This window comes from Mustela erminea, chromosome 19 (assembly GCF_009829155.1).
Source record: "Mustela erminea isolate mMusErm1 chromosome 19, mMusErm1.Pri, whole genome shotgun sequence".
NCBI lineage: Eukaryota > Metazoa > Chordata > Mammalia > Carnivora > Mustelidae > Mustela > Mustela erminea.
Window position 1 is genome coordinate 43,443,095 of NC_045632.1, and position 11,842 is coordinate 43,454,936.

The 11,842-nt window shown below is 51.0% G+C and overlaps 1 protein-coding gene across 1 annotated transcript in view; it reads right to left on the minus strand.

The window, feature by feature from the left end:
- SMPD3 (sphingomyelin phosphodiesterase 3) overlaps positions 1–9,726 on the minus strand; it is a 36,237-nt gene extending 26,511 nt beyond the window's left edge. The window contains 1 exon segment of the mRNA XM_032325208.1: positions 9,397–9,726. The gene's annotated coding sequence lies outside the window, so the exon portion shown is untranslated.
- Between the last annotated feature and the right edge of the window lie 2,116 nt (positions 9,727–11,842).

Genomic DNA, 11,842 nt, shown 5'->3' on the forward strand with positions numbered 1-11,842 from the left:
GGAAGAGGGAAGCCATGGCCCCTAGGACCTGTGTTCCCCCAGGAACCCTTTTTCCCATGTGGACACCCTAACTTGTTTCCCCCTGAGTTAACCACCTGGAGGCATCCCTCCCCACCTATAGTTTGGGGAGTCCAACCTCCAACCCATAGCCAGGAGGTCAGAGGGGGCCTTCTTCCGGCCTCCAGGGGAGGTCCTGTCCCCTGTACCTGGGATGCCTGCCTCTTTACCCTCCACAGGCTGATGACTTGTGTGCACCTCTGTCCTTCACCCTCTTCGTGGGCTGACCTGACCCTAGGCCATAGGCCGGCAAGCATCTAGAAGTGGATACGAAGGAGGCAGGCCTCTACTGAGCCATCCCAGCCCACCTGACTCTCAGGTCCCACCACCCTGGGGTGGGAGGAGCTCAGTCCACGTCTCTCAACAAGAAGTTTCTCAAGGAAGCCCTTTGTCCTCAGACCTTCGGTAAACTGTCCCCCTCCAGCTGCACAACCTCTCTCCCCCACCAAACTCTTCTAAAAAAAAAAATTCTCTGCACATTTTTTCAAAATAGAATTAAATGACAGGAACTATTTAGGGAGGGGCTCCCGAGAGGAAGTGGGATCACTACAACCTTGAAATTACAGGACTTTTTTTTTTTCCCCTCAAAAGAAAAACTCATCCAGTCATTGATATTCTCAGTCAGATCCTGTTTTGAAATATGCTCCCCTCTGTCCTTTCATAAACTATAGGCCTTCTCCCTCTTTGAAAATAAGAGCACATCAAATTAGGGATTAGAAATGGGGAAAATTCAATCAGAGCCGCCCTCAGGCCTGCTACACATCTCAGTTCACTCCTAGGCCAACAGTATCGGCTCCCTCTACAACCCAGCCCAGCATCATCATTCAACACGCACCAGTAGGAAATGGTGAAACAGAAGGACCTTTCATCCCCGAGTGAGTGAGGACTGCAGGGCTGCTCTCCTAGCTCCGGAAGCCGGCAGTGCCTGGGCAGAGTGGAGTCAGGGCCCCTTGCTTAAATAGGCAGTAGGGGAGGGCGGGCCTGGGGGGCGGGCATGGAAAGTGGGCTGTTTATCCAGCACAGCAAGGCAGTGTCTACGGATCCAGCAGTGGTCCGGAGCACGCGCCTGCCTGCTTGTCCACCAGGAGCCCGCAGGCCCCAAAACCGCAGACCAGCACCTGGGATGACCTCTGATGGACGTGCAGCTCCAAGTGAGCCCATGTCCCTGGATGTTTGGGCCAGGTTCCTGAATGCCTCTACGTCCCCTGAGACATAGCCCAGTCAGGAGAACCAGCAGTGGAGCTGGATGGATCTGCTCCCTAGAACAGTAAGTAGTGGCCTCAAGCACGGCGTCTCTCCAAGCCTTAGTTTCTACTTCCTTTCTATAGTTTCTACTTTCTTCCTAATTTCACAGGTCCAGAAATAATGTGTGCACAGGGCCTGGCACCTAGGAGGTTGATTTATTTATCCACATGGTAATGCTGGGGCCGGGTACCTTCATTAAGGTTCAAGCCCAGAGATGTAACGTATGTCAAGTCACACAGCCCTCTAGCTGAGTGTCAGGGTCAGATGTCTTGCAGACCTGAGACTAGGTTGGGTTGCTGGAAGCCCCTTGGGGTGAGGGTGAGAAGCAGTTGCTGGCCTTGAGGAAAAGTGTTGACTGAGTTCTGGTGAAGGGATTTACCCTTAAACATCCAATACCAAGGCAAGAGGAAAGGCATGGCTGGACAGGCATGCTCAGAGGCTGGTCTGTGCATTTGGTTGAGACCTTATTGGCGGCGTGCAGAAGTACCCCAGATTTACTGCTAGCCGTGGCTGGTGAGAGGACCTTCCCCCCACCAAATGCATATATTACAGCCCTAACCCCCAGTGTGGCTGTCTTTGAGATGGGGCCTCTAGGGAAGTAATTAAGGTTAAATGATGTCAGAAGGGTGAGACCCGATCAGATCAGTGTCCTTATAAAAAAAAAAAACAACATCTGAGGGGCAACTGGGTGGCTCAGTTATTAAGCATTTGCCTTTGGCTCAGGTAATGATCCCAGGGTCCTGGGATCAAGCCCCTCATTGGGCTCCCTGCTCAGTGGGAGCCCTGCTTCTCCCTCTCCCACTCCACCTGCTTGTGTTCCAGCTCTTGCTATCTCTCTCTGTCAAATAAATAAATAAAGTCTTAAAAAAATAAATAAAACAAAATGCAACACAGAAAACTACTTCATCTTAAAAAAAGGAAAAAGAGAAAAAAAGACATCTGAGCCTCCCACGGCCTTATACCTGCATGGAGGAAAGGCCAGGTGAGGACTGCAAAGCCAGGAAGAGCGCTCTCACCAGAGACCCGATCAGCCACAACCTTGATCTTGGGCTTTTAGCCTCCAGAATTGGGAGAAAATACATTTCTGTTGTTTAAGCCACCCTGTCTGATCTTTGGTTCTAGCAGGCCCAGCAGACTAACACAAGTGGATACGATTGAGCCTGGGGAGCATGGAAAAGGACCTCCAGTTTACACAGCTGAATGGAGGCTGAAGTCGCTCATTGGCCAGGGGTGCAGTCGGTCAAGGGAGGGCTGTGGTGTTGGGGGACATTTGCACGGATCTGTCCAGGTGGCAGTAGAATATTCAGACCCACAACTCCTCAGAGAAGTCTTGGCTAGAGCAGGATTTGGGAATTATTAGTGTACGTTAAATCTTAGGAGTGGCTGAATTTCATCAAATCACTTCCTCTTTCTTTTTCAGCTGGTCCGTTTTAATCCCAGTGTCTTGTTATATCAGGTTTTGTCTTTCATATTTTTGTAAAAAGCCAGAAATTCCCTCTCTCTTTTTAAGTATAATTGTGCACAAATTCCGCCTCCCCTACCCCCCACTTTTTAATGAGTCTGTTTTCTTCTACTTACACATAGCAAGTCTTAGGAGCATAATTGCCATGTGGTTAGGACACTCCTGTGTGGTTCGAATGCCACATTTCTATCCGAGATTCATCTTGTCTTCACTATTTGTGATGTCAGTCCTCTTGTCATTCTTATCCAAGTTCAAAAGAACGTATCTCCCTTCAGCTTGCCAGATCATTCCATACTGTAATGAGCAAATGCTGATTTCTTTCTCTTGGAGTTAAACTTGAAAGGCACAGTGTGCGTTCTTTATTTCTAGGCAGAGCTGTTTTTTTCATCTCCCTCGGAACTTTTCTTGTATTGTTTCTTATCTGACTGTTTCCCTCATCGTGTGCCTCGCCCTGTTTCTCTTTCTCTCACCAGCTGTAGGGCTGTGACACCATATCTCATTTCCAAGTGGGTTGTTTGTACCTCTCTGATTGTCTTCTTTGTTTGCATTTCTGGTTTGATGTCTTACTTTAGCCTCAACATCCCTGCTTTCTTTGCTCTATTGTTTCAGTCATCTCAACGTTCGGACGTGTTTCAGTTATTCTATCGTTTCCACGATGGAATTACAGCTTTTTTGGGGGGAGGGAGCTGGGTCGGGGAGTTCTGATCTGTTCTTGTTATTATTGTTTTTTGTCACATTTTTCTCACAGTAGTTATTACCCTGTTCATCTTATTTGTTTCTCGGGCATTTCAGATTCCATCATTTATTATTATTTTTAAATTTTTTTTATTTTTAAAGATTTTATTTATTATTTATTTGACAGACAGAGATCACAAGTAGGCAGAAAGGCAGGTAGAAAGGGAGAGAGGAGGAAGCAGGCTCTCCGCAGAGCGGACAGCCCTGATGCGGGGCTCGATCCCTGGACCCTGGGATCATGACCTGAGCCGAAGGCAGAGGCTTTAACCCACTGAGCCACCCAGGCGCCCCGAGATTCCATCATTTAAAAGACAAACGAACTGACACATAATTGAGGGCCCACTGTGTGCAACTGCTGTTCTGTATTTAGCACTTGTCGGAGCCCGCTGCTGCTGTAGGTTTGGTACAGCAGAATTCTGCAACTAGAGCTGGTTTGAGGGAGGTTCTGGTTAACTCAGATTTATTCCATCTTGTTCCAAAAAAGACTTAAACTGTGTTCTACGTACAATATAATAGATTTTTTTAAAGCAGTGAGGGAATTAGAGTTAAGGGAAAATAAAGGTAGGAAAAGCAAGTAGCAGCCATGCAGAGCTATCAAGAGAGTGTGCAGGGGGTGAGGGTCTCTATATTCTGTTAGTGGCCTCAGTAGGCACAGAGGGGTTGTGTCTTACGACTAAGGCTTCTCCTTTTTATTTCTGCTGGTGGTGTTGACATGACCCTTTGTTTCAATTTGTTACTTGAAAGTCTGTTGCGCAGAAGAGGTGCCTTTGGTGTGAACCACTCTGCAAGCCCCCTAGGTGGGGAACACTTAAAATTTTTTTCCCAATAGGGATGGAATTGGAAAGAGACAGAGGCAAGAGGCACACCTGATGGTGTGGGCGGGCTGCATGTAAACAGTGGGACAGACTCCTCCCGTTCGTCTTTCAAAAAGTTGGTATTGATTGAGCAACTAATCAGCTGTGTATTTCCTGAGATCGGAATCAGAGAGCTTCCCTGTTTTGGGGTAGCAAGTGTAATCTGGGAATGGAAAGCTTCTCGGGGTCTCTCTGTTCCCACAGAACTCCAGAGTGGCCTCATTTCACACCTCTCAGGAAACAGTTTTCCGAGTGACAGATTGATTGGTGTATGGGCGGTTACCAAAAAAGAATCTATTTTATTAGCTATTTGTCTTGCAAAGTGAAATCGTTTTTTAAAACTTTATCAAAATGTCATCGTCCTGGGGTTGTGCCCCTGGCTTGGAGAGACGATCCGCAGACCCCACAGGGGAAGGGCTACCATGTTTGGGTCTTCCACGAGCCCTCCTCAGATGAGGAGCCTGGGATGTGCTGCCCAGCCGGAGGCTCTCTCAGGGGGCAGGGGTTGTGGGGGTTGAGGGCATGAGGCGCAGCTGGGCACCAAAGGGGTGTTGCCAAATCTCATCCTGATGCCTGAAATGGCTCTCTCTCTCTCTCTTTTTTAATATACCACGGGAAAAATGAGAATTTAGACATTCATACACATGAGAGACCACGTACAGGTAACTTTGCTTTTCTATTTGAGAAAGCAATAAGAAACATTCCACTTATTCATTTTTTAAAAATGAAAACCAAGGATATAAAATCTTTAAAAAGTATTTGGTTTTCTATTGGTGGCAGTTAAAAGAGAAAGATAGAGGGGGACTGAAAGCAGTGGAGGGAAGCCCGAGGGTGGAGTTAAGTCCCCCAGAAGCCTCAGTGGGCGCAGCCCCCATCAGTCAGCCAGTGAGCAGAGGCTCTGTTCTTGGCCCTTCCCTCTGCCCTCAACGCGACCCATCCAGAGTCAAGGCCAGTCACTTTCAGCTCTGCAGTCCATTTCCGGTCCCTGCTCCTTCTTTTCTCTCCCTACTTGGGCCTCCTCAGTTTTTGCCTGCTGTGGGCCATCCACCATGCTCAAGTCCCAGCCCAGGTTCCCAGCCCAAGCCACTCTGAGTTCATGCTGCCCCTTCCTCTGTCCAGCACCTCCAGATCTCCCTCTGTACAAAGAACAAATCCTTCTACCCAGCCTGGTCTGGGGACCTTTGGTGATGGGGCGCAGCCTTCCTCTGCCTCATTTCTGCCTCTCCTTCCCTCCCACTGGTTGGTTCTGATGGCCCCGGCTCTAGCTTTTATCTTTCCTGGAACACTGCATACTCTTTCACGCCTGCGTGCCTTTGTACATGCTGTCCCCAGTGTCCGGGACACCCCCCGTTGGTCCACCTGGCACCCATCCTCTGTGGCTCGACTCTGCAGCTGCCATCCTTCAGTCTCACACCCACCGAGTATCAGACTGTAGCCGAGAGCCCCCTGAGCACTGAGCACAGAGTCCATTCCCTGAAAGGCACTCAGGGAGCCCAGATTGGATTATATAGTGGCTTCTAACCAGGCCAGAATGACGGTCACCAAAACGTTCAATTCCCTCTGTCTGTACCAAGTGGTACAGCAGGAGCTCTGAGAAAACTTCCTGGTCGCTTGAGCTAGTGCATCAGTTAGGCTGCCGTGTAGAAAGGGAGATTTGGGGATACGCAGCTAGAGTGGCAGAGCCTAGGCTTGAAGTAAGACTCATCCGTGGCCCCCTCCTGGCTTGAGTTTTGACCCCACAGGGCTCCCTAATGCTCAGAAGGACCCACAGGCAGGGGAGGAATCCCCCCAGAGGTCTGGGAAGGCTGGCAGCCACCGCCCTCCCCTCTGCTGCCACCCTCCTGTGTCCCAGAGGGATCTGAGGTGGATGGTGCCACTATTTGTCCTTAACACCCGAGTGTGAATCAGTGTGGGGGCTGTTCTCTTGGATGTCTGTCTGGGCAGAGAGCTGGGGGTGCTGGGAAGCGATAAGCCAGCAGGAGCCAGGCAGAGCTATTGTTGGGGGTCACCGGGTGTCCGGTCAGCCCCCTCATCTCTCATCGTGTCCTTCGGACTTTCCTCCACCATTCATTCTCCACACAGAAACCAGGGACCTCTTTCTACACGTAAACCCAAGCACCCTCCCAGCTGAAAACACCCCCAGGATAAAACCCGTGCCCTGAGGCCGCCATCCTCTCCGGCGTCCGTCCTCGCTGCTCGCGCCTCCAGAGCCCTCCTTGCTCCGTCTACAGTTCCTGGTCTCTTTCAATGCTGGCCTTTCCTCGCACTGTCCCCTCCCCCTGAAACCCCCTTGCCTGGCTTGCCCAGTCGGCTGCTCCTCCCCATCAGGCCTAAGGGAAGCCTTCCCAGTCTCCCTTCATGTTTACCATTAGGGAATCCCATAGGGAGCGCCCATCACTCCCCTTCCTGCCTCTGAAGAGGCTGGGACCAGGGTCACGTGTCAGACAGTCCTGGCTACCAGCATATAGACAAGATTATGGGGAATGACAACTGGGTGGTCGGGGGGGGGGAGGAATATGCCCCAAATGTGCCCCTCCAGATGTCAGATCTGGTTCTGGGAAGTTGGGGGCCTTATAGGAGGACGGGGATCATCCAAGAGACAGGCAGTTGCTTGGCACGTGCCTGAGCTTTGGCCACGTGGGCGCCACGCCGAAGCCCCAGCTGTGGATGAGGGCAGGTGAAGGACAAAAGGGGGTCAAGGACAGAACCACGGGACTCATCCCATTTTTGGCTCAGTGAGGAAAGAGGAGCCAAAATGAACACTTGGGAGAAGGCGGAAGAATGCAGAAAAGGTAGCTAAAATATAGCACTTTTTTTTTTATTTAGTTCTCAGATAATCTTACTTTTTTTCTTTTTCACTTAGAATAGCTGGAAAAGGAGGGCCCTCTGTGGCAGTCCCTGGATGAGAAAACCATGTGTCAAAGCTTGTGCCGGGTCCCTCACTCTATTTTTAACTTCCTGACACTACCTCTTTGAGCCCTGAGCAGGACTCCTGGCCTGAGGTGGCCCGAGCCGGCACCTCCGAGGCTGAGGTGGCCAGCCCTCCCTTCGTTCTTCAGAAACCACCAAAAAGCCAGCCATTCACTTCTCTTGACCAGAAATAAATGCATTAGATAAATGTTCTCAGGCAACCTTGAGGGATGTGGACACGAAATTATCCCATAAATTACTTTTGTTTCCTCTCCTCAGTTCAGAGTTGGGTTTTTGGTTGGTGGTGGTGTTCACATTAGTACATGAAAGTTGGACGGTAATTAATATTCTTAAAATAGAGTGCCCCTATTCCCAAGTTTAGAAAGAAAAACCACCCAGGAATGAAAGAATGTGGACGCATGTGAAATGCGACTTCTACTAGCCACAGCATCTTTTATGAGCCTCAGTGGGGAGCGCCTGGCCTGTGGGATTTGTGGCAGAACACGCCAGGGCCGACCGTGTCTGCGGTTGCTTTTCATTCTGTTCCCAGTTCCAGGTCAAGGAAGCCTTTGACATCGTGGCCAGGAGCTGTGGGGGGTTCACCAACCTCTAATTACAGTTCTTTTTTAAAATATTGATGAACAGTCCCTCTGTTGATTCACTTGTTTTTAAACAGGGTGGCTGTAGCGAGCAGACTCTCCAGGCCTCCTCAGGCCACAGAGCCTCTCCCTGCACTTCGAGGTGCTGGGATTCTCTTTCAAACACTGAAGGAAGAAAACTGCCCCTATGGGTGTGTGTTGGGGGGGTCACTTCAGGATTCAAACCCAGGCCTGGCTGGGCTGCAGGGGGAGGCCTTGCTTTCCCCAGACAGGGACTTTGGGCCTCTGCCGCTCCTACTTAGGCTTCAGGGTTGGGGTGCAGGCTTAGGCAGGAGGGGCTGCCATCCTTCTCCCACCACCCTCTGGCCTGAGACCCCACTGCACCTCTGGTCACCCTGTCCCTGACATGTCTGCTACCAGGGATGGAGACAAGTAGGACTGGAGGGGATCACTTCTAGTCCGAGGGGTCCAGAAGAACCATGTGCCACCCGTCCCATCCTGGGGACACCCACACAGAAGGACCTAGCAGGCCCAGGCTCCCCCAGAGGCACCTGACTACGATGTGGGTACGGGAGGTGATCCCTATTTTCCTGGAGGACTTGGTGCCTGGTCAGCTGCTTCTTGCCTGTACTACTAGCTTTTCATCGCCTGTCCCCACGGGCTGAGGACTTGGCTGGCAGCCAGGCATTGACATGGTTTCTGTAAGAACCTTGTCTAGAGAAAAGCACCTCATTACAAATGGGATATGTCAGCAGTGCCCATGATACTCCAGAGCTCCTGACTCTGTGGGGCTGAGGCCAGGCTCCTGACGCCATCACCTTCCCCACGCTACAGCTTAGCCGAGTAGCTACTGTTGTGACCATTTTACAGATGAGGTGCCCAAGGCTCAGAGCGGTGAAGCTTGCTCCCTAAGATCACCGTGGAGGGGGTAGCATTTGAACCCAGCTCCAGCTCCATCTGACTCTGAAACCACAGTTCTTCTCAGTCCGTCCTGCCACAGAACTCCTGGTCCCACTTCCGGCCCTTGGCAAGTGGCCTCTGTAAGAGGCACCCTCAGATACATGCGATGTGGCCTTGGGGGAGGGTGTCGTGAGCTCTGCTGTGGTGCTGCTTGTCAGATCCTGCCCCGCTCGGCTGGGGTGCCCCCTTAGTTGGGGGAACTTGTTGACATGACCCATTTAGACTACAATTTTAAGAGGTAATTATTGGATCAGCTTGGTGACCATCAGGCCCTTCTGCTACATGCTAGGAAATGGACATAACCCTGTTACAGGGTAAATCAGATATAATCAGCGCCTAATTCAATATGGTGGCTCTAAAGTAACATTTATCAAGTACAGAAGCAGGTCCAGTGAGTAAGACAACAGTAGTGGTTGGATTAGACTCAGACAAGAGGAACCCATTTGCTGATAGTTTTAAAAAGATTAAGTGGGAGAGACAAACTTTTCCAGCATTGTCCATTATTAGGTACATACACTCACATGTTCTAGACACACACGAAGGCATCTTCCAGATGTGCACACCTCAGCCTCACCTGGCCACACTTCATCCTTCAAGTTCTGACAAAAGTGCCTAGACACCTAGAACACCTTCCTGTCCAAAACTGAGCCTGGGTGATGAGCCAGTGGGCAGGGCTGGCTATTCCTGCCCATTCTGTGCCTGAGAATCGGAAAATGCTCAGCTACAGAGCTTGAGTACATGGCCAGCTTCTGGCCAGCTCTGAGTAAGATAGAATCTCTCTTCTGACTGGTGGTTTGGGAGTTACATAGGCTAAAATAATAGTCAGATTTCTGGGTGATTGTGATGGCATCTGTTACTTTTGCATTCGATGGAATGTTCCGTCTCCGCCTCCTTCCCAAATGCCGGCCAAATTGACTGACAGCAATTCCGGGCCCACACCAGACCCTTCTCCGCAAACTTACAGAAGCAATGGTCACTAAGAGCCAACGATGTTCCACTGACTGCTCCCCCAGCCTCCCTTAGCTATATGGGCCTGCCTTCCAGACCTCTGTGGAATCCTCCAAACCCCTTCACCCACACTGGGGCTGGCTAGTGACCTTCCTCTGAGCCCCCACATCTCCTCTTGGGCTCTTGGTCCCCCAGCTCATCTCACAACCGTTAAGAACTCTTATAATAAGTTCCTTATTCCATCACACTTACAATGATTCTGCCTCCCTGATGGAACCCTGAGGGATAAGGCACCCCACCTCTTCAGGTAGACCTCATTTCTCTCTTCTGGAAAATGGAGACGGTGTGAGACATACCAGTTCCAGGAAGGGGGCTGAATCCAGATGCTAGGCCTGAGCTCAGGATTGACTCTGGCTCGTACACAGGTCATAATCTGCGGATAAGCTTTAGGTCAGAATCCTGACCTAGTTGGGCTTTTTGGCTTGGCACCAGCTGTAGCAGCCCCGCAGAGCAGGGCCCTCGTGAGGTCAGTGGAGGGGTTCCTGCTCGTGGCAGAAGATTGGTGCCACGATGGAGGGTTTAAGGCAATGGCTGCTAGTTAGAGCCTTTCCTGATGGGATGCTGGTGTCTCAGTCGGGAATGCAAGCCTAATTTGGAACATCATTCTCCCGGGAAGCCAGTGAGTGCTGAGTTAGGAGGCTTCCAAGAAGCTGCTGAGAAGGGCGAGAAAGGCTCCTTGGGCAGAGATGCGCTCTGCTGACTTGCTCCTGCGGAGGCTGGTTCCCGAGATGCCGACGGGCTGGGGAGTAGATGTGTGGATGCTGGGTCTGGGCACTGCACACACAGTGCCTGCTTACCTCTGGCCCCAGGTCAGGGCTCCCACTGTCATACCCTGCCTGCAGATGTCCCCCTTCTTCCCTGATTTCAGGTCCCTGCTCAGATGCCACCCCCTCGGAAGAGCCTGTGCCACCCCGTGTGAACTAATGTCCCCTTCCATCACCCTCTATGGCCCTACACTGCTCCACGTTTTTTTCCAAAGTATCACCACCCAACCCATGATGCATTTCCATGTTGTCTTTCTTCCTCCACTAGCAGGTAAAGCTCCTTGAAGGCAGTGCTCAGGAGTGTTTTGTTCACTAGTGGATCTGCAACACCCAGAATGGCACGTGGCTCACGATAGACACCACTGCAAATCCACTGCAGCAAGAGAAGTGTCCTGACCTCACCTCTACCTCTGTCTTCATTTGTGCTTGAGAACACCGAAGACAGCAACCCCAGCCTGGAGGAAGGCTCCTTCTTGGGGTCAGGAAGGCTGGTTTGATCAGTTAAGTACCAAACATGAGTTCTCAACACCAGGGGTCCAGTCTTTTCCTCTGATCATTACGCTTGATCTTAGGATCTGTAACCATTTTGAAAGTGGATTTGGGGTGATTAAGTTCTTTTCTAACCTAATCCTGTATGGAAAACAAGAGTTTTAAATGGAGTGAATTAGAATGGATTTGCTGATGTCTGATCACTTGTGCGATCATTCACCCCAGCACATTTCAAAGCGGGGACTGGGCATCCCGCCATGAAGAACATTCCCCTGGCTCTTCCTGTAAGGGAGGAGAGGAGACTTCTGTCCTTAGACTGGAAGAGTTGCATGGGGAGTCAGAGGGGCCATGGCCTTTGAGGAGCAGAGCTTTTGGAAAGCCCATGCCCTTGATTTTGTAGGGAGCACCAGTCCTGGCTGGTGGGTCTGTAGCCTGACGGGGATGGCTGGCAGTGCTCCAAGCCCTCACCGGGGTTCTCTGTTTTCTGTTGGAATCCTCCTGACCACAGCTTGGGAAATACAAGGACAGGTGTACAGGGAGTGGTGCATGAGGAGGGTCTGGCAAAGGACTTTTGATAACAGGACTGCAGGGTCGAGTTGGGGGTCCCTCAAGGAGGAGGAGGAGGGGAGCCCCCTGTGTCCCTGGCCCACCCACCACTGAGGCCCAAGGTCCTGGGAGCTGGTGTGTTCACAGCTCAGCCCAGTACAGAATCTGGGGGTATCATGGCAGCAAGAAACAATGTTTCCAAGAAGATAAGGT